Genomic DNA, 21,627 nt, shown 5'->3' on the forward strand with positions numbered 1-21,627 from the left:
GCCTTCCAAACGAGGGGCATAGGGGATGCAGGATGTGTTTGTAGATGCTGTTCTGTCGGGAGCTCAGCTTGGAAGACTTGAATTATTAATAAAAATTCTAGGAAGCCCAGTGAATTTCTCAGGAAAATATCCAATTAAGAGGGCATAAATTCCAAGTGTGCTTTTAAGCACCATTAAGGGTTTGTTTTTTTTTTTACTTTTTATTTTGAAAAACTTTATATCGATGTACAATATTTATAGAGAAAGTACCCAAATCATAAGCATCCAGTTGAATACCCTTTCACAAGTTAACTGTCCTCAGCATCCAGGTTAAGAGACAGAACATTACTGTCCGTCAGTGACACCCCCATGTTCCCTTCTAGTGCCTCACCAGGGTCATAGACTCTCTTGACTTCCAGCATCCTGCCAGTGTTTGTTTCTGGGTATGTGGTCCATACTTGCTCAAGTCTCCCTTCTTCCCCTCAGCGTTATGCTTGTGAAATTGACTCACACCACTGTGCATGGTTTCAGACCATTTTTCATGGCTACATAATAATCCAGTGTGTGAATGATACAAGAATCACTCCTTATCCTTGGGGAGTATGTTCTGTGACCCCAAAGGATGCCTAGAACAGGGGAGGCTACTAGGCATTAGAAATCTCATGTTATCAGCTGGGCATGGTGGTCCACACCTGTATTCCCAGCACTTGGGAGATTGAGGCAGGAAGATCGTATATTTGAGGCCAGCCTAAGCCTACATAGTGAGTAGCAAGTCAGTCAGAGTTACATAGCAAAATCTTGTTTCAAGAAACTCTAAAAATAAATAATCTTATTTCAAGAAACTCTCAAATAATAGATAATAAAATAAATACTGTTATTTCGATACATGCATGCCTATGATAAAGTTTAAGTTATAAATAAGGCACAGAAAGAAACCAACAATGATAAATAATACCAAAATAAACTCTAACAACATAATGAAATTATATTTCTAGATATCTAGATTATTATATTAAGTTTCTGGATGTGAGGGTTATCTGGCGGTGACATCTGTCACCCCAATGATTGCCAGGGTTGATTTGACTGATCTGGCTGGCTGGTGTCCCCTTCCTCCCTCAATACTCCATGGGGGGGGCCCTCCTGAAGTGTGCAGTCAGTCGTAGAGGATGACCTTGCCCTATAGAGGAGGACCAGTATTTAGTCAAGGATATGAGAGTAGCTGTGCTCCCCTGCTAGAACCTCCATACAAGTTTCTATTGATCATTTCTAGAACTTTTTATTTAAAAGTCACAAGTACAGTTGCCTGCAGGGAACTAAAACTACAGAAAACAGAACTGGGTAAGGGGGTAACGACTGTACTGCATCTTATTTGCCTCTTTACCTTTGAAGTGTTGCAGGTGTATGTGCAGAGAGATGGGACACCAAGGCGTTTCTTTTTTTCAGGAAGCAGTTTATTTTTGATAGCACCTGGCTCGGTGAGATAGCTCTCAAAATCAGAGCCTTGAACAAAGAGAAACACAGCCTTTACAGTTCAGTGTCTTGGTTTCGCTTATATGGTAGCACACATGTCCTGACTGGGTACTCCATGCTACAAGGTCATAAGAGGCAGACCTGTATGCAGGCACTCCAGCACAGACCACGCTGCATTCCTTTTTTCTTTGTTCTGGATGATTTCTACCTTTCAAGGACACCCAGATGGAAACACCAGTGGATTTGGGTCACCTTAAAAAGTATTAAAAAGTAAATTCTGGACTGGAGAGATGGCTCAGAAGTTAAGAGCACTGGCTACTCTTGTAGAGGACCTGGGTTCCAATCCCAGCACCCACATGGTGGCTAATCACTGTCCCAACTCCAGTTCCAGGGGATCCGATACCCTCTTCTGACCTCTGTGGGCATTGCACAACACGGGTGCACTTACATACATGCAGGCAATACACTCATACACAAAAATGAAAATAATAAATAAAATATTTAAAAAGTAAATCTGGGGCTAGAGAGTTGGCTCAATCGTTAAGAAAGCTAGCTTACTCCTCTTGCAGAGGACCTGAGTATGGTTCCCAGCGCCCAGGTAGGGTGACTCACAACTGCCTGTAACTCCAGTTCAAGGAAATCTGACACTCTCTTCTGAATTTTGCAGGCACTGCATTCATGTACACAAACTCACACATAAACACATACATATATACATAATTAAAAATAAAAAATTCTTTAAAAAAGTAAATCCAATTGTTTTTGTTTATAATGCTCTGTTAGTTATTGTGAAAAAACTTTCAGGAAAGGTTGAATCTGATTGGGTCAAGAATGAACTTAATTTTTTCTTAGGATTTATAGGTAGGCAGCTGGGGCTGTAACTGAGTGGTAGGGAGCTAGCCCAGCATGTGCAAGGCTCTGGGGTCCATCCCCAGCACACTCAACACACACACAAATAAACTTCTTATAAAAGTAAACTTGTATGTGTGTGTGTGTGTGTGTGTGTGTGTGTGTGTGTGAGTGTACTGTATGCTGTGCAATTGGTGTCCTCTATTACCCTCTGCCTTGTTCCTTTGAGACACAGTTTCTCACTAAATTTGGAACTTAGCAGTCATGAAGCCCCAGTAGTCCTCCTGCCTCTGCTCCCAATGGTGCTGGGGTAAAGACACTGGTGGTCATGCCTGGCTTTTTGTGTGGATACCAAGATCTGAACTCAAGTCCTCAGGCTTGAGGAGTAAGAGCTCTTTACTCACTGAGCCATCTCTCTAGCCCCTAAATAAACTTTAAGAAGTCATGGCTGGAGAGATGGCAGTTAAGAGCACTGGCTGCTCTTGCAGAGGACTCAGTTTCAGTTTCCAGCACCCACAAAGTGGCTAAGAACTGTGGGTAAGTCCAGTTCTGGGGGATCTGATGTCTTCTGGCTTCCGTGGGCATTGAACACATGTGGTGCACTTGCATGAAGGCAAAACACTCATACACTCAAAATAAAATAAGTAGATTTTAAAAAAGTCACTAAATACTATGACCAGCACATTGCACCACATTTGGAAAATACAAAAATGGCATTCTTCTACCATTTAGAGATAACAGAGCAAATGCATCACTATTTTTATTTTTAGCAGCTTCTTCCTTTATTTGAAAATATTATTTATTATTGTGGGTGGGGTGTGTGTGTGTGTGTGTGTGTGTGTGTGTGTGTGTGTGTGCATGTTTGGGAATGTCAAAGAACAACTTTGTGGATTTAACTCTCTCCTTCCACTTTTACGTGGGTCCTGGGGATTGAAGTCAGGTCTTTAGGTTTCTGCGACAAGAGCTTTACCCACTGAACCATTTCATTGCCCTCCCTTCTTTAAATAGAGAAATGGCTTTAATATAGATTTAATTAATTAATTAATTAATTGATTGAGAAAGGGTCTCCTTGTAGTCTCAGCCAGCCTGGAACTCACTATGTAGATCAGGTTGGCCTCAATCTCACAGAGATCTGCTTGCCTATGCCTCCTGAGTACTGGGATTAAAGGTGTATGCCACCGTGTCTAACTTGATAAAGATTTAAGCATGGGCATTACGAAAGAAGGAAAGAGGGGCTGGAGAGGTGGCTCAGCAGTAAGGAGCACTGACTCCTTTTGCAAAGGACATAGTTCAATTCTCAGCACCCACACAGAGGCTAACAATGATCTGTAAATCCAGTTCCAGGGGATCTGATGCCCTCTTCTGGCCTCCATTGGCATTGCACCAGACAGGTGCAGTTACATATATGCAGGCAAATACACTCGTACACATAAAAATAAAAATGTTTTTTTAAAGAGAGGAGGACCACGCATGGTGGTGCACACGTTTAATCCCAGCACTCAGGAGGCAGAGGCAGACAGATCTCTGTGAGTTCAAGGTCAGCCTGGTCGACATAGTGAATTCCAGGCCATCTGGGGCTACAGGGAAACCCTGTCTCAAAAAAAAAAAAAAAAAAAAAAAAGACCAAAAAAAAGAGAGAGAGAGAGAGAGGAGGAAAGAGACATGTGAATAGTACACATTGTAGTGTCACCTCAGCTTCTCCAGGGAGGGCCTACCTAGTGTGTATTTTGGACGCAGCTCAGATTGCACTGTTTATGGTGTTCAGATCTCCTTTTACTTAGGACTCTATCACAAAACATTTCTCCAGATCATTAAGAACTGTTCTACAGGATTGTTTTCCATGGCTACGTGATAATCTATCTTCATTGTATGCCAAAAGATCTTTAACCTCCCTCACTGGGACATTTGGAATGCTTACATCTACTTTTGACAGCCAGAAACAATGCTGGGTGCTTATCTTGTGGGTAGATCTCAGTCCTAATTGTAAATTATTCCCTCAAGATAGGTTCCTAGAAGTGGAATTGACTAGGTCAAAAGCATGTTTTAAAGGAGCCTGGTGCATTACACATTGCCAATTTGCTGTATAAAAAGGAGCCTTATTTTATTATTTTAAAAATATTTTATTTACTATTTCTATTTTATTTTTTGTGTATGAATGTATTGCCTGCATGTATCTAAGTGCACCCGTGTTGTGCAATGCCCTGGAAGAGCAGAAGAGGGAGTCAGATCCCCTGGAACTGGAGTTATGGATGATTGTTAGCTGCCATGTGGGTGCTGGGATCTGAACCCGGGTCCTCTGCAAGAGCAGCCAGTGCTCTTAACTGCTGAGCCATCTCTCCAGTCCCTCAAAAAGGAGCCTTATTTTAAACTGTTTGCCTCTGTCTATCTGTAGTGCTGGCAATGGAACCCAGGGCCTCCCCCATAGTAGATAAGTACTCTACCACTGAGCTACCATCTTTACATGGTACTGTCTTTGTTCTCTCTCCCACTTTGAGAAGTAAGATTCTCAGAGACCCCAGTCCATGGCCTCTTCACACACTTTGCCTGTTATTTAATATGCAGCATCTTTATCCTTACATTATTTTTTTGTATTAGAAAAATTCACTTATGATTTATTTTTGACATATGAATTATTTATAGATTTTAAAATATTTTATTTATTATTTTATTTTTGTTTTATGTGTATGAGTATATTGCCTGCATGTATGTAAGTGCACCCAGAAGAGTATGTTGGATCCCTTGGAACTGGAGTTATGGACAGTTGTTAGCCACTATGTAGGTATTGGGAACTGAACCCAGGTCCTCTGCAAGAACAGCCAGTGCTCTTAACCATTGAGCCATCTCTCCAGTCCCTCATTTAGAGATTTTAAAATGTCCAAATTTATGGAGTTCTTTTGTTTGTTTGTTTTTTGTTTTTAGACCAGATGTCTTCATGTAGCCCAAACTGATGTGGAATTAAGTCTTCATGCTTCAGGAATTTTAGGCATGCACCACTATGCCAAGCCACTACAATTACTTTATTTTCAATTATTATTATTATTATTATGATGATGATGATTTTGTTGAGACAGAGTTTCCTGTAGTCCCAGCTGGCCTGGAACTCATTATGTAGACCAGCTTGACCTTGATCTCACAGAGTTCTTAGAACACTATGCTTAGCTGATTTTTAATTTTTTTATTAGCTTGAAAAGAATTAGGTTTTATTATGACATTTTCAAACAAAATTTGTTTTTGTTCCCTCCCTCCCTGTTCCCCTCCCTCCCTGTTCCCTCCCACACCCCAGTAGGCTCCTTTCCCCTTTCACATCACATGTGACTCCTGTGACACCACCCACCAACCTCTTGTTCCCCTCTTAGGGTCTCCTATTTAATTTTATAGACTGTACCCACATCCACATCCTTATTTACATACATGTAAACATTAAAAGTTTGGATCGGTATTTTTTTTTTTTTGGTCTTTTTGAGACAGGGTCCCCCTGTAGCCCCAGCTGGCCTGGAATTCATTATGTAGATCAGGCTGGCCTTGAACTCAGAGATCCGCCTGCCTCTGCCTCCCAAGTACTGGGACTAAAGGCATGTGCCACCACACCTGACTATGGATCTGTGTATTTTTGAGAGAGAACATTTGATGTTTGTCTTTCTGAGACTGTGTCACCTCACTTATATAATATTTTCCAGATCCACCCAGTTCCCTGCAAATTTCATTTTTTGATTTTCTTAGTAACTGAGTAAAATTTTGTCATATATATCACATTTTCTTTATCCATTCACCTGTTGCTGGACACGTACGTTGATTCCATTTCCTGGCTGTGAATAGTGCAGCGATAAACATGGATGTGCACATATCTCTGTGTAGGACATGTTTTTTGGGTATATGCCCAGGAGTGGTGTAACTGGGTTGTATGGTAGTTCTATTTCTGGCTTATTGAGGAATCTCCATGTTGATTTCCATAGTGGTCCCAGTTGTTTACACGCCCACCAGCGGTGGATAAGGCGTCCTCTTTTCCCATATCCTTGGTAGCATTTTCATCATTGGTCTCCTTGAAGGTAGCCATTCTGACTGGGGTAAAATGGAATCTCAATGTGGTTTTAATTTGTATTTCTCTGTTGCAAGGAGATTGAACATTTAAAAAATATTTATTGTTTTTTTATGTTTCTTCTTTTGAGAACTGTCTATTAGTCCATTTCTTGATTGGCAGTTTTGTGGCTTTGGTATTTAATTTTTGCAGTTCTTTATATGTTCTAGATATCAACCCCCTGTCTGAGGTACAGCTTGGCAAAGACTTTCTCCCATTCTGTGGGCTGTCTGTTTTGCTGATAGTTTCCATTGCTATGCAGAAATTTTTCATTATTTCTTTTACATTTAAAATTTATTTCAGGGCTTGAGGGATAGTGCAGCTGTTAAAGGCTAACAACCAAAACATTAAAATTTATTTCTGTTTTATGTGTATAAATGTTTTGCCTGCACGTATGTAAGTGTATCATGTGCATGCAGTGCCCACAGAAGCCAAAAGAGGGTGTCAGATTCCTTGGAACTGGAGTTGTACATGTTGTTAACCACCATGTGGGTGCTGGGAACTGAACCCAGGTTCTCTGCAAGAACAGTCAGTGCTCTTAACCTCTGAGCCATCTCTCCAGCCCCTGTGCAGAAACCTTTTAATTTCATGTAGTCCCACTTGTTTTTTTTTTTTTTTTTTTTTTGAGACAGCGTCTCCTTGTAGTCCTGGCTGGCCTGGCATTTGCTATGTAGACCAGGCTGGCCTCAGTCTCACAGAGATCCACCTGTCTCTGCCTCTTGAGTGCTGGGATTAAAGATGTGCCATCAAGCCTGGCACACAGAATCCTATTTAAAAATAGCATTAGACAATATTCACAACTTTGGGAACAGGGCCTTGGACATCTTTGGGTCATTGTCTTGTCTCCCCAGCTGTCATTATTTGGTAGGTTCATCTGCTCTTTTTCCTCAGTCCCTTGGTCCTCTCAGGCCTCCATCATCTTTATTTTGGAGGAGAGGGTCAGCCACCTGACTGGTCTACCTTTTTCCATTTGACTCCTGAACCATCCATGTCCAACCCAACATCTATGGGATAGATTACAATTCCTGTGCTCTGGCCTAAGCTCCTTGGGGAACTGCCTCTTGCATTTTGCTCTTATCTTTTCATCCACAAATCTCCACAGCACACTTTAAGTCCTGGCTTGTTTACTTAACATGCCCAGAACATCTGTGCTTTTACCTCTTTCTGTGCATTTGAAACATGCTTTGCCTCATTTAAAAAATATTTTATTTACTATATTTATTTTATGTGTATGAGTGTGTTGCCTGCATGTATGTAAGTGCACCCATGCCATGCAATGCCTGTGGAGGTCAGAAGAGGGCATTGGATTCCCCTGGAACTGGAGTTATTGGTGGTTGTTAGCCACCAAGTGGATGCTGGGAACTGAACCCAGGTCTTTTGCAAGAGCAGCCAGTGCTCTTACTATGAAGCAATATCTCCAGCCCCATTTTGTCTCATTTTTACCAATCAAAATCCTACCCACCAGATGAGTAGTGAGATTAGGTATGGTGACACCATCAACATTGTTCTTTTTTGCTCAGAATTGTGTTGGCTATCTGAGTCTTTTGTGATTTCATATGAATTTCAGTGATGTGAAGCTCATTGGACTTTTGGTGTGTATTACATTGATTCAGTAGCTCACTTTGGTAATAAGGCCATTTCCACAATATTAATATTCTGCTGACCCATGACCTTGGGAGGTTCTCTCCTCTTGCAGTGTCATCTTCAATTTCTTTCTTCAGTGCTTTTCAATTTTCAATGGAGACATTTTTTCACCTGCTTGGTTAGGCTCACTCCTGGGTGTTTTATTCTGTTTGAAGGTTTTAGTGAATTGAGTTGTTTTCCAGGTTTATTTATCAGTAGGTTTCACACACACACACACACACACACACACACACACACACACACACACACGTGACTGTTTTTTGTTTTTTTTTGTTTTTTTCTTTTTGAGACAGCTGGTCTGGAATTCACTCTGTAGATCAGGCTCGTCTTGATTTTACAAAGACCCACCTGCCTCTCTCTCCTGAATGCTGGGATTAAAGGCATGCACCACCATGCTAGGCTCCTGATGACTTTTATATATGTTGGTTTTGTATCCTGCTATTTTGCTGAACATTCTTATCAGATGGGAAAGTTTTCTGGTGGAGTCTTTAGAATTTTCTTATTTTTCTTTTTCTTTTTTAAAATTTTATTTATTATTTTTATTTTATGTGTATGCGTGTATTGCCTGCATGTAGGTAAGTGCACCCGTGTCGTACAATGCCCTCGGAGGTCAGAAGAGGCCATCGGATCCCCTGGGCCTGGAGTTACAGACAGTTGTTAGCTGCCATGTGGGTGCTGGGATTCGAACCCGGGTCTTCTGCAACAACACCCAGTGTTCTTAACTGCTGAGCCATCTCTCAGCCCCAGAGTCTTTAGAATTTTCTAAGTGTAGGATCATATATCAGATAGGAATGCCCTTCATTTCCGATTTGTATTCTTCTGATTGACTTCCCTTGCTCTCCCTCCCAAGTACTGGGATTGCAGGTGTGTCCTCCATGCCTGGCTTTGTTCTTATTTGTCTAAGACATTGAGAGTCATCATTAAGTTATCCATCTGAGCTCGCTCTCATTTGTCAACACAGACATTCACAGATGAACCTGCCTCTTAGAATTGCCTCTTGCTATATCCCACAATTCTGGTATGTTGCATTTCCATCTTCCTTTGAATTTGTGAAGCTTTAACTTTCCTATTAATTTCTTCAGTGACCCCTTGTGAGTGTAAAGTGTTGTTCAATCTCCATGTGCTGTACAGTCCTGTAGTCTCTCCTGCTGTTGATATCTAGTTTCATTCCACTGTGATCTGATAAGATACAAGAAATTATTTCAATATTTTGTATTTGTTAAGACTTATCTTAGGGGCTGGAGAGTTGGCTCAGTGGTTAAGAGCACTGATTGCTCTTGCAGAGGACCTGGGTTCGATTCCCAGCACCCACATGGTGGCTAACAACCATCTGTAACTCCAGTTTCAGGAGATGCGACACCCTCTTCTGACCTCCTCAGGCATTGCATGACGAGGGTACACTTACAGACATGTAGGCAAAGCATAAACATAAAAAATAAAAATAATAAAAAAAATATTAAAAGAAGACTTATTTTATAGCCTAAAATGTGACCAATTTTGGAGAAAGTTCCACGAGGTAGTGGAAAGAATGTGTATTGTACAGTTGTTGGATAAAATGCTCTGTAGTTATCTGTTATGTCCATTTGAGATATAGAGCAGTTTAACTGACTTTTCTATCTGAATGACTTATCTATTGGTAGGAGTACAGTTTTGAAATAGTTTAATATTATTGTGTTGGGGCCTATCTACCTCTATATGTCCAGTAGTATTTTTTTATGAAATGGAGTGGATGAAGGCCAACCCTTTTTATGGATGATTCCCTTTACCAATATCTAGCAATTAACTTTGAAAAAAATAAAAAAGACTATATATGTAATACACACGTACACATAAACACACATGAATCAATCAACCAGTTGGCAAATGCAGGTACCCTAGTTTGCTTTTCTGTTGCTCTGATAAACACTATGACCCAAAGCAACCTGGGGAGGAAAGGGTTTATGTGGCTTACACGTCCATGTCACAGTCCATCACTGAAGGAAGTCAGGGCAGGAACTCAAGGCAGGATTTCAAACAGGAACCTCGAGGCGGGAACTGAAGCAGAGACCATGGAGAATGCTGTTTACTGGCTTGTTCTCCCTGGCTTGCTCACTAACCTTTATTTTTTGAGACAGGGTCTCCTGTAACCCCAGCTGGCCTTGAACTTATCATGTAGACCAGGTTGGCTTCAGCCCCACAGAGATACCACCACACCCAGTGTTTAATTACCTTTCTCATACAGCCCAGGGCCTCCTGTCCTGGGACAGCACTGCCCAGCAGACTGGACCCTCCTACCTCAATTAGCAATTAGGAAAATGTTCCACAGACATATATACCAGAGGCCAATCAAATGGAAGAAGTTCCTCAATTAAGATTCCTTCTTCCCGGCTATCTTTAGTTTGTGTCAAGTTGACAAAAACCAAGGAGCACACAAAGCAAAGCTGTTAATAAAAGAAACAAAACAGCCAAATATTACCCTTGTTTTTATGGTTGGTCATGTATGCAAGAGCGGCTCTTCGGCACCTCTGCTGCTTTGTTCCTCCTTGTGTCTTCTTTTCTTGGGCGCATCTTTTGGAGATAGTAAAGACTAGGGGAATATTTAACCTTCCACTTCGTTGCGCTGCTCACTAAGTGGTCAGTGCAAGTGGTTTCAGACTGGAGCTAGTTAGAATAGCTATTCCCTGCTTACTAGTACAGAGTAGCATGAAACCAAAGTTATAGAATTTACTCCAAACTTATTAGCTTGATATACCCCAGGTCCAGGTCCAGGTCCAGGATAACACTGGGCTTGGTAGGCTCTCTCTGCTAAGTCCACACAGAGGATGGGGAAACAAATTTTACTGACTGTAGAGGGTAGAGCAGGACCAGCACTTTCTACCACTTAACTAGAGCTTTCGTTGAGGCCCAGTCTCTGCACACACTGGCTCATGTCTGTTCAGTCTCTTGATCTTCTTTGACTGACTGCCAGAGCCACCATTCTTTTTAAAAATATTTTATTTATTATTTTTATTTTATGTGTATGTACCTGTACTGCCTGCATGTATTTAAGTGCACCTGTGTCCTGCAATGCCCTTGGAGGTTAGAGAGGGCATCAGATTCCCCTGGAACTGTAGTCACAGACAGTTGTTAGCTGCCATGTGTGTGCTGGGAATCGAAGCCAGGTTCTCTGTAAGAGCAGCCAGTGCTCTTAACTGCTGGGCCATCTCTCCAGCCTCAGAGCCACCATTCTTAACAGAAAACAAGTTATACTCTGTTTCATGTCTCTGACCTGAGGCATCACATATATTTGTCAATGAGCTTGCTTCACTGGCATTCTGCCCAGGTCACACTGTGCTATAAAGTAGACACTGGCAGAGACAGGGTGACATTATTTGCTGATTTCCAGGGAAAAGAAAAATGTTGGGACTTAATTTCCCAAAGGAGCAAGCTTGGGACTTTTTCAACACGGCACCTCACTGCAGCACCTCAGGTTCAGCTGAGAAATGCAGAATGCTTCTCTGCCCCTGGCCTGTACGCAGCCCTCAGGCTGCCTGTGCTTAGGCTACCTTCCTGTTTGTTTCTGCTTTTTTGAGGCAGGGTCTCACTCTGTAATCCAGGCTGGCCTGGGACTACTATGACACCCAAGCTGGTTTCAGAGTCATGATCCTCCTGAGTAGCTGGGGTGACAGGTGTGAGTCACTGTGCTTATCACAGACTGCAGATCCCCTCCCCCCATTGTGCCTTCCTCTCCCTCTCTCTATTGACCTAGCTACTGTGGAGCTGTGGGTATCACTGTGCTTATCACAGACTGCAGCAGATCCCCTCCCCCGACTGTGCCTTCCTCTCCCTCTCTCTATTGACCTAGCTACTGTGGAGCTGTGGGTTTAGCACTGATGTAGCTCTTTCTTACCCTCTGTTCCAGTAACCAGAGTCTCTCCAGTTCTGTCCAGTATTAAATTTCAGTGCATCACCCAGTCCCCTAGTCTCCCCTCCTCATACTGGGAAGCTGTATGGATTCTAAATCACTGAGAAGAGGGAAAGTGCTGTTTGCCTCTAGTTTGCCTTAAAAAAACCACTTTATCAATTATTTTTAAAATTTTTATGTGTATGAGTGTTATGCCTTCATGTATGTAAATGCACTGCATGTGTGCATTGCCCTGCAGAGGCCAGAAGAGGGTGTCAGATCTCCTGGAACTGGAGTTACAGATGGTTGCTTGCTGTCATGTGGATGTTGGGAATCAAACCTGGATCCTCTGGAAGAACAGCAAATGTTCTTAACTGCTGAGCCAACTTTCCAGCCCCTAATTTGCCTTCATTTCCTTATTTTCTTATTTATTTGTCCGTACTTTTTTTTTACAGTGATCACATAAAAATTAATTGAAACTATAAAAAATTTTTTGACCCATTTTACCCAGGTTAATTCAAATGTTCTCCCTCCAGAAAGGGTCTTCATCCACTATCCAGGGATGATGGCAATGCCCCACTCCCCTTTTTCTTTATGTGATTCTTGGGATGGAATCTAGGTCCTCCTTCATGCTGGGCAAGTGCTCTACCCTGGAGCCCAAATCCCGACTCTTCTCTCTTTTTATCTCTAGCACTGTTTGTACAGCTCTTCATGAACCTCCTTTCACTTTATTTAAGAAAAAGGAGTGAGACAAATAAGAATAAAGTACACAGTAAAATGCCTTGATGAGGACCCGGGTTTGATTCCCAGCACCCACACAGTGTCTATGAATTGTCCTTAACTCCAGTTCCAGGGGAATCCGAAGGCCTCTTCTGACCTCCACAGCATTGCACGACATGGGTGCACTCACATACATGCAGGCAATACACTCACACACATAAAATTAAAAAAAAATGCCTTGATGAGAAGCTGGAGAGATGATCTAGTGGTTAAGGGCACTGGCTGCTCTTGCAAAGGACCTGGGTTCAGTTCCCAGCATTCACATGGCAGCTAACAACCATCCATAATTCCAGTTCCAGAGGATCTGACACCCTCCTTCTTCTGACCTCCACGGGCATTGCACAACACAGGTGTACTTACATACATGCAGGTAAGACACTCATACACATAAAAATAATAAATTAAAAAAATACCATAATGAAAACCATTATTTCATATGCTAACTTAAAAAATTTTTGAAATGAAATTAAAAAGAAATCTAACATCAGCAGCTTCTAGGTCTGAGGCTGATGTGCAGGGTGTGGGTGTGGGGTGACAGGGCTCCCCTCCATTCTTAGGGGCTCTCAGTGTAGAGGATGTGCCCTATCCAGGCACCTGCTGCAGTGGGAAGCCACAGTTCAAGGACAGGAGACTGACGGCTGTGTGAGGACCTGCTAGGGTCTAGCCTAGAGTCAAGTTGTGTCAGTTTGAATGATCTTTACTAAGAGTCCTGCTTTTGGACCTAGAGAGAGGCTGTAGTCTGGGAAGGCAGTGGTGTTTTTAACAAATTCCATTCATATTCTGAAGGAACTAGTGGTCTGATTAGAGATAAGGCATGTTTATGGAAAACACAAAAGTTTCTAAAAGATATCTTGTGTGTCCTTGTCAAATAGTGGTAAAAGGTCGGAGGAGGAAAGAGGGCACAGAGGTTGCAATACTCGCTGTGCTTTGGGCTATAGCATCAGTCCGTGAGTGTGGTGGATGTAGCTTGGGTCCAGTCATGTAGCTCAGGGCTGTTGGCCTCATTGCTCTTTCTTTTGTTTCAGACAGCAAGCAAGAAAAACTCCATAATCCCGGGGACCAACAAGCTCCATGGAAACATTTTCAGAAAGGGCTCCTGGGATGATTTCCTCATTTATTAATGCATCAATCGTGTAGTATGTAATATAACTATTTAGATCCCTAGGCTTAAACTGCTAAATGTTCCACTTACTGGTCTGGACTTTCCCATATTGACTTTTTCTAAGAAAATGGTGTGTGATGAGAACAAGATTCCATGTGCTAAGTCCCGTGGGGGTCAGAGAGTGAATCCCTCAGCAATGTGCACCTGCAGCCATCAGAGGCCCACTTCACTGCCCTAGTCAGTTTAGGATGCTCTCTTAACAGCAGACAGGAAGTTAAGAGGACAGGATCTACCTGCCTGCATGTCTGCTCCCTGCATTGAGAGGAAATAGTCTCTCTTTCTTTTCTTTTAAATTTTTTGATAGATTTATTTTTATTTTATGTGTATGAGTGTTTTGCTTGCATATAAGTGTATATTGTACTTACACAGAGGGCAGAAGATGTCAGAGCCCCTGGAACTGGAGTTGCAGATGGTGGTCCTCTACAACAGCAGCCAGTGCTCTTCACCTCTGAGCCATCTCTTTAGCCCCTATTTCCTACAATTTTATAAGCTGAGAAGTCCAGGATCAAAGGTTCAGCATCTGGGGGAGGCCTTCCTGTTTCATCATGTTGTCATGACAAAAGGTAGAAGAGGAAGAGAGAGGCAGCGAGGGAGCAAATGTATTCTTTCATCAGGAATTCTCGTGATAACTAACCCTCTCCCATAAGAATGACAGTAGTCTATTCATGTGGCAACAAACCTTTAAAGATTCTACCTCAAAGGTGGCATACACCTTTAATCCCAGTACTGGGGAGGCAGAGGCAGGTGAATCTCTGTGAGTTCAAGGCCAGCCTGGTCTACATAGCGAGTTTCAGGCCAGCTGGGGCTATAGGGAGACCCTGTCTCAAAATGACAAAAAAAAAATAGTGAGAAAAATAAAGATCTGCCTCTTAATGCTGTTACATTGTGGATTAAGTTTCCAACCCATGAATTTTGAGGGCACATTTAAACCAAAGCAGAGCGTAACCTCATACTAACTTCAAATGGTTGTTAGAAGAACAAATGGTCAAAGAAGGTAGAACTATACCTTCGAGGTTAGGAATGTAACTCAGTGGTACAGTACTTGCCTAACAAATGTGAGGCCCTGAATTTCATTCCCCTCCCCTCCAAAAAAAAAAAACTCCAAACCTAAACCGAATAAACTCAAACAAAGAGTGCTGGGCTACAGACTACAGTGCTGGATGGTAGAAATGCCTATAATTCCAGTTCTCTGGAGGCTGAAGCAGGAAGCTGTAGACTTTGAGACCAATCTGGGCTATACAGTGAGATCCCGTCTTACTCAGGGAAATGAAGCAAAACAGAATAAATAAATAAAACACAAATTAGCAACAAAGCAAAAAAGAAGGTGCAGTGGGTTGCATGGTTGCCTCTAAAAGCACGTCCATGTCCTCACCCTTGGTGTCTGCGAAAATGAACTTATTTAGAAAAGAGTCTTTTGGAACTGGAGAGATGGATCAGCAGTTAAAGGCACTAGCTGCTCTTGCAGAGGACCCAGGGTTCGATTCCCAGTACCCACATGGTGGCTAACAACTGTGCATATTTCCAGTTCCAGGGTATCCTACACCCTTTTCTGGTCTCCATGGGCATACATGCAAGCATGCACTTATATAGACAAAAAGAAAAGAGTCTTTTTATAGATGTGTTTAAGGGTCTCAAGATGAGGCTATGTTAGATAATAGATTACTAGATTATCCCTTACTACTTAGATTCAATGACAAGTGTCCTTAAGGACACACACACACACACACACACACACACACACACACACAGAGATGTACAAGGAAGGGAGGAAAACTATGTGAAGATGGAGGCAGATATTGGAGTGATCCAGCCACAAGTCAAGGAGTGTTTGGAGCTACCTGAAGTTAGAAGAGGCAAGAAAATTGTCTTGCTTTCATTTCCTGTTACTTTGATAAAAGACCTGATGCAAGCAACTTGGAGAGAAAGGTTTTGTCTTAGCTCACAATTCAAGGTTATAGTGCACCATTGCAGTGGAAGGAGCTTGAGACAGCAAAGAGTGCATGCTTGCCAGTGCCTACTGGTTCCTTTTCATTCAGTCCAGCATCCAGTCCATAAAATGGTGCTGTCCATGGTCAGGGTTAGTCTTCCTATTTCAGTTAACTCAATTAAGAGACTCTCTCAGGCATGCCCATGGGCCAACCTAAACTAGAAGGCTTTCTCTTTCCAGGTGATTCTAGATTGCATTGACAACTAAAACTAACCATCATAGAAGGTCTCTCCCTTGACAGCCTCAGTGGGAACATGGCTTTGATGACACCTGGTTTCAGACTTTTCCCTTTCATAACTGTATGGGAATAATTTTGTGTTGTTTTAAGTTATTCAGTTTAAAGACATTTGTTACAATATCCATCAGAAACTCAGAGGAGGACTAGGTAAAACACTGACACTTCCTGGCAGAGTGTCTGGTGCTTGTCTGGTGTTTACAAAATGACAAATCCATTCTCTAGGGGAGAGGAACATGAAACGATGAACAGGAGAGAGGAGATATGGGAAGGAGAAACAGGACATTTATACGATGGAACAGTGTGAGCTGAGTACCAGAGGCATCTGGACAGCAAAGCTATTATGCAAGGAGCAGACCTCCTGAGACGTCCAGTGTGGAGTCACGTGAACATGTACATGCAGGGGCCTGGGAGGAAGCAAAATGTGCAAGAAACTGGAACCAAGAAGTGGAGCTGTTGCTGTGATAAGCCTGTCCACTTAGCTTCTGGAACCGGTTTTTGGAAGGAATATGGAAGAGCATGAAGATGTAGACTAGAGAAACTCTAGATTACTACAACCTTAGCTGAATGGGTGATTCTAGTGTAAGTGTGAAAGACCAGAATGCTAAAGAAATGTGAACAGTAAAGGCTAGGCTCATGAGGTTTCAGAGGACACAAGGGCCCTCTCAGGAACTGGACTAGAGGCCATCTGTGTTATAGTCTAGCAAAAAGCTGGATGAATTCTACTCATATCCTGAAAATTTGAGTAATTTATCAGAGGAAAATTCAAGCCATCATGGTGAATGAGACTAGTAACTACCACACATACTGACTGGTAGTGGTCGTTAAGCTTGATTGTCAACCTGATAGGATTTAGAGTCACCATGGAAACAAACTTCTGGGCATTTTTGCAAGGGAGTTTCTCGATTAGGTTAACTGGGGTGGAAGTCCCTGCAGTAAACGTGGGCAGCCCCATTCCATGGGCTGGTGTCCTGGACTGAATGAATACAGGAGAAAGTGAGCTGAGCACAAGTGTGTATCTCTTGCTTCCTGATGGTGGAGGCGACATGACCAGCAAGGCAAGTGGGAAGGTTCCTGCTGTGTCCTGCTGCCTCCTGGGTGGCAGCCCTGCACCTCAGCTGCTTCTGCCTGGCTTCCACCTTCTTGGTACTCACATTGGTGCCACAGTCCTACCAAGAAGGCTTGTGAGTTTCTGGACTGCTAATTTTTAAAGGAGTAACATGGATTTGGGATTCAAGAATCCAGTGAGATGGAGTGAGGATTTGATGTTCTTGACCTTGTTTACAGACAGCTCTGTAATCCTGCTCACTCTGAAGAAGATCCATTTAAATTTGATGTAAAGAAAAGAAAATGACACTGGGTTCAGGCTTATAGAGTTCTTAAGCCTTACCAGATCTCTAGTCACTCTCTGCTTCCTGTGCCTGCTTGAAGATGTGAGAGTTTAGCTTCTGCTCCTGCTCCAGCCACCTCTGCTGCTGTGCCTCCCCGCTATGATGGACTCTTGCCCCTTTGGAACTGTAAGCTAAATGAACTCTTCCTTTTATTTAAAAAAAAAGAAAGAAAAAATGATTTACATAACTTGCAAATGAAAGTGTGTGTACCCTAGTTGATGTTTCCCACAATAGATTTGGAGATAGATATTTAAAATGTTTGTGATCTTTTGAAGGTAGTTTAAGGAACTGGTCAGAGCTGGGGGTTGGTAAGGTGCCCAACTGTCCCAGTTGCTGAGAATTGTCCCTTAGTCCAGAGCAAACCCTGATGGTTGGAATCCAACCCAGAAGAAGGGACAGGTGACTCTTTCCTGTGTGCATTTGTATTCTGTTTGTTTTGTTCTGCCTTGCAGCTGCTCCACAGACCCTAAACTAAGACAAGTCCCCAAACCTCAAGTAAACAAGCAAGCCAATAAACACACCACGGATAAATATTAAAGTGAAGAAATGAAGAAACAGTTGCATATCAATGTAAGAAAAAACAAAATTCTTAACCTTTCATGAGTTCTTTCAGGTCTACAGGAGACATACATTTCAGTTGAAAATGAGTGAAAGAGTGGCTAGACCTGTAGTTCGCATCTCAGGAGGCCGAGGCAAGAGAACTGCAAATTCAAGGCCAGCCTGGGCTACGGAGTGAGTACTCAGCCTTGACAACTCGGTAAGACCCTGTCTCAAAATAAGAAAATGAATCTGTGTGTGGTGGTGCATACCTTTTATCCTTTTATCCCACACTTGGGAGGATGCAGAGGCAGATAGATCTCTGTGAGATCAAACCCAGCCTGGTCTAGTTCCAGGCCAGCTGGGGCTACGGGGAGTCCCTATCTAAAAAAAAAGAGAAAAAGTAGGGGTACACCTTGGTGGTAGTTAGTGTGTTTGCCTAACATGAGATTTTAGGTTTAATTCCCAATACCGTAATGATAAACACATAAAGAAAAGCAAGTAAATAGAATAAGCTAAAGATATAAGCAAGAAATTAAAAAAAGGGAAGAAATCTAGATGGGCAATATTTAGAAAATATTCCCTTAGACTTGTGGAAGAGGTTGGCAGAAAGGATGTAAGAGCCTGGAGGGGCTAAGCATATATAAGCTGAGAACACCATGAGGCACCTCTCTCACCATTTTGTGTGGCTGTTGGGAAGTCACAGGATCTATATTTGAGTGTGGACTTTCCAGCACAGCCACAAATGTGTGTGTGTGTGTGTGTGTGTGTGTGTGCCCGTTCTTCTGTAAATAAATCCCCACCCTGTCACCCTTTAGCAAGCCCAATAAGCTCGTTAGGATTTTCAAAATAAAATAAAATAAATAAAATAAAATAAAATAGGGGCAGTTATTGTATTAAATACAATAACTTCTTGCCATTTTGTATTTAAAAATGAAGAAAATATTACCTTAAAACCCAAGACATAAATATTAAAATGATAATCTTATAATTGCTTTAGCTAGTTATATCACCAAATAAGTAACAGAAGGGTAAATTGGTGTGATTCTTGGAAGGATGTATAACAAAAATCTTAACAACTTTTCTACCCTTCGACACAGCAATTTCTTCCACTTCTAGGGATTTGTTTGAAGGACATGGCCCAGGGTTCAGGATCTGTGTACAGGATGCAGGTTGTCAACTTGCTGTTGTAAGAGCAAAGCCAACACTCCCTAGTTTAAATGAAAATTGCAACCATATAGAAACCTAGAGAGGATAACAGAAAAACACCTGCATTCTAGCAGCTTTGCTATCTAAATGACACATTTGCTTCAATATGCTTGAAATGATTAAATAAATAAATGTGTATAGAGAGAGGTAGAGCCCCCAGGGGTCACACTCTAGATCCTCTCTTCTCTCTTCCTCCCCAGAGTTAACCATTATCTTGAATTTAGTGATTATTGTACCATGCTTATTTACTGCAATTAGCCATATATATATATATATATATATATATATATATATATATATATATATATATATATATATATATATATATATATATATATATATATATAAGGCTGGCCTCGAACTCACAGAGATCCACCTGCCTCTGCCTCCCGAGTGCTGGGATTAAAGGCATGTGCCACCACACCTGGCAATTAGCAATATTTCCAAGCAATGTTATACAATTTTATTTTATGTAGTCTCTACCTACATTTAAGTGTCACCCTCTGATAACGTGTTTTGAGACAGGGGCTTGCTCAGTAGCCTAAGCTGGCCTTGAATTCACTATGCAGCAGAGGATGATCTTGAACTCCTGATCTTCGTGCTTTTAACTTCCCAGGTAAGTACGTGCTGGGATTACAGGCCATGAACCAATCACAACCAGTTTTATGTGTGATGCCAAGCATCAAATCCAGAGCTTTGCACATGCTAGGTAAGTACTCTACCAAGTGAGCTACATCCCCAGCACTGAATTCTGTTATTTTAGTCACAGTTCTTTAAAATTTCTATGCAGTTTTGTTTGAAGAAGTCTAAAGTTTTCACTCTTTTGAAATAATGCAAGGACTTAATGTGACTTCATTCCAACTGCCACCTCCATGTTCTGTGCGCTCTTGCTGTGTGGTAGTTTAGCTTTACCTTGTTGCTCTTTTCAAGTATTTGTTTTGAAACTGTGTCTAACATGTAGCCCAGGCTGGCCTCAAGTTCACCATTCTCCTGCCTCAGCCCCCTGAGTGCTGGGATAGCAGGCAGTACCACCATGTTAGACTAGCCACCTCATTTTTCTAGTGCTCTCATTTCCCACTGTTACTGTTAGTTACTGTTTTATGCTGACCCTGCCTGTTTGTATTTACCCGGCAGTTCCCGATTCCTTTGTTCACCATTATTTCTTGCATCTTCTTTTTGGGTTTAAGTTCCTTCCTACTGAAGTATTTTCTTTAGTAGTCCTTTCAAAGAGGATGGATAATGGTAAGTTCATCTTTCTGATGAAAGCAAGAAATGCAAAAAAGGAAGAAATCTAGATGGACAGTCCTATCTTGCTGCGATTAAAGGTGTATGGCACCATACCTGGCTATCTTTCTGGAAAAAGAAAATTCCCTAACTCTTGAATGACAATTTAACTAGGTAGACCAGATACTATAGTAACTTCCTATGTCCCTCTGACCCTAATTCATTTGGGGCCCCACCTCTGTGCCTCATAGAGGTGCTGAGAGGCTAGTGCAGCAGTCCTAGATAACAATAGGATGTTGTATAGGATGCCACAGCTCATTTGACCGGAGTGGGACTGGACGTTCTGAGGCTCCTGTCTTTTCTCACAGTGTTCTCACAGGATTAAACTTCAGTTGCCTCCTTTCTTCCTCCCTTTCCATCCTCTTCCTCTCTCTGTCTCTCTGTCTCTCTGTCTCTGTCTCTGTCTCTGTCTCTCTCTCTCTCTCTGGATGCCTTAATAAACATTGTCTCATTAGTGGCTTTCCTTTCCCCATATCACACTTCCACTTCCCAGCTGCTGTTTCCTGCTCTCCCAAGTAATTATCTGCACTTAAAATGCCCAGGCTCTGCCCTGCCTCTGTGGGCACAGACCAGGCCGTGTGTGGGATCCTGCAGTGTGTACTTGCTTTCAACCTTCTTTTTGATTTTTATTTATTTATTTGTTTTTATTTGATGTGACTGAGTCTTGTGCCTGCATGTATGTAAGTGCACCTGTGTCATGCAATGCCCACGGAAGCCAGAAGAGGGTGTTAGGTCCCCTGGCCTGGAGTTATGGATGGTTGGTAGCTGCCATGTGGGTGCTGAGAATTGAACCTGGGTCTTCTGTGAGAGCAGCCAGTGCTCTTAACTGCTGAGCCATCTCTCCAGCCACCCCCCTCAGTCTTCTTTTTTGGATCCCTCTTTCTATCCTCTTTCTGAACACTTCTCACCATTTTTCATTTCCTTATTTCTTGGAGTAATTTCTTTGAATTTATTTTTCAGTAATTATTTTCTGGATTTTTATTTTATTATTTTTTTTTAGAAGAACTCGACTATGTAGCACAGCCTGGTCTTGAACTTGTGGTCTTCCTATCTCTGCCTCCCAAGAGCTGGGGTTATAAGTATGTACCACCATGCTCAGAGGGTTTTTTTTTTTTTTGAGGCAGGATCTCCCTGTAGTCCCAGCTGGTCTGGAACTCACTATA

The sequence above is a fragment of the Nannospalax galili genome, unplaced genomic scaffold (assembly GCF_000622305.1).
Source record: "Nannospalax galili isolate Female #2095 unplaced genomic scaffold, S.galili_v1.0 scaffold589, whole genome shotgun sequence".
Lineage (NCBI taxonomy): Eukaryota > Metazoa > Chordata > Mammalia > Rodentia > Spalacidae > Nannospalax > Nannospalax galili.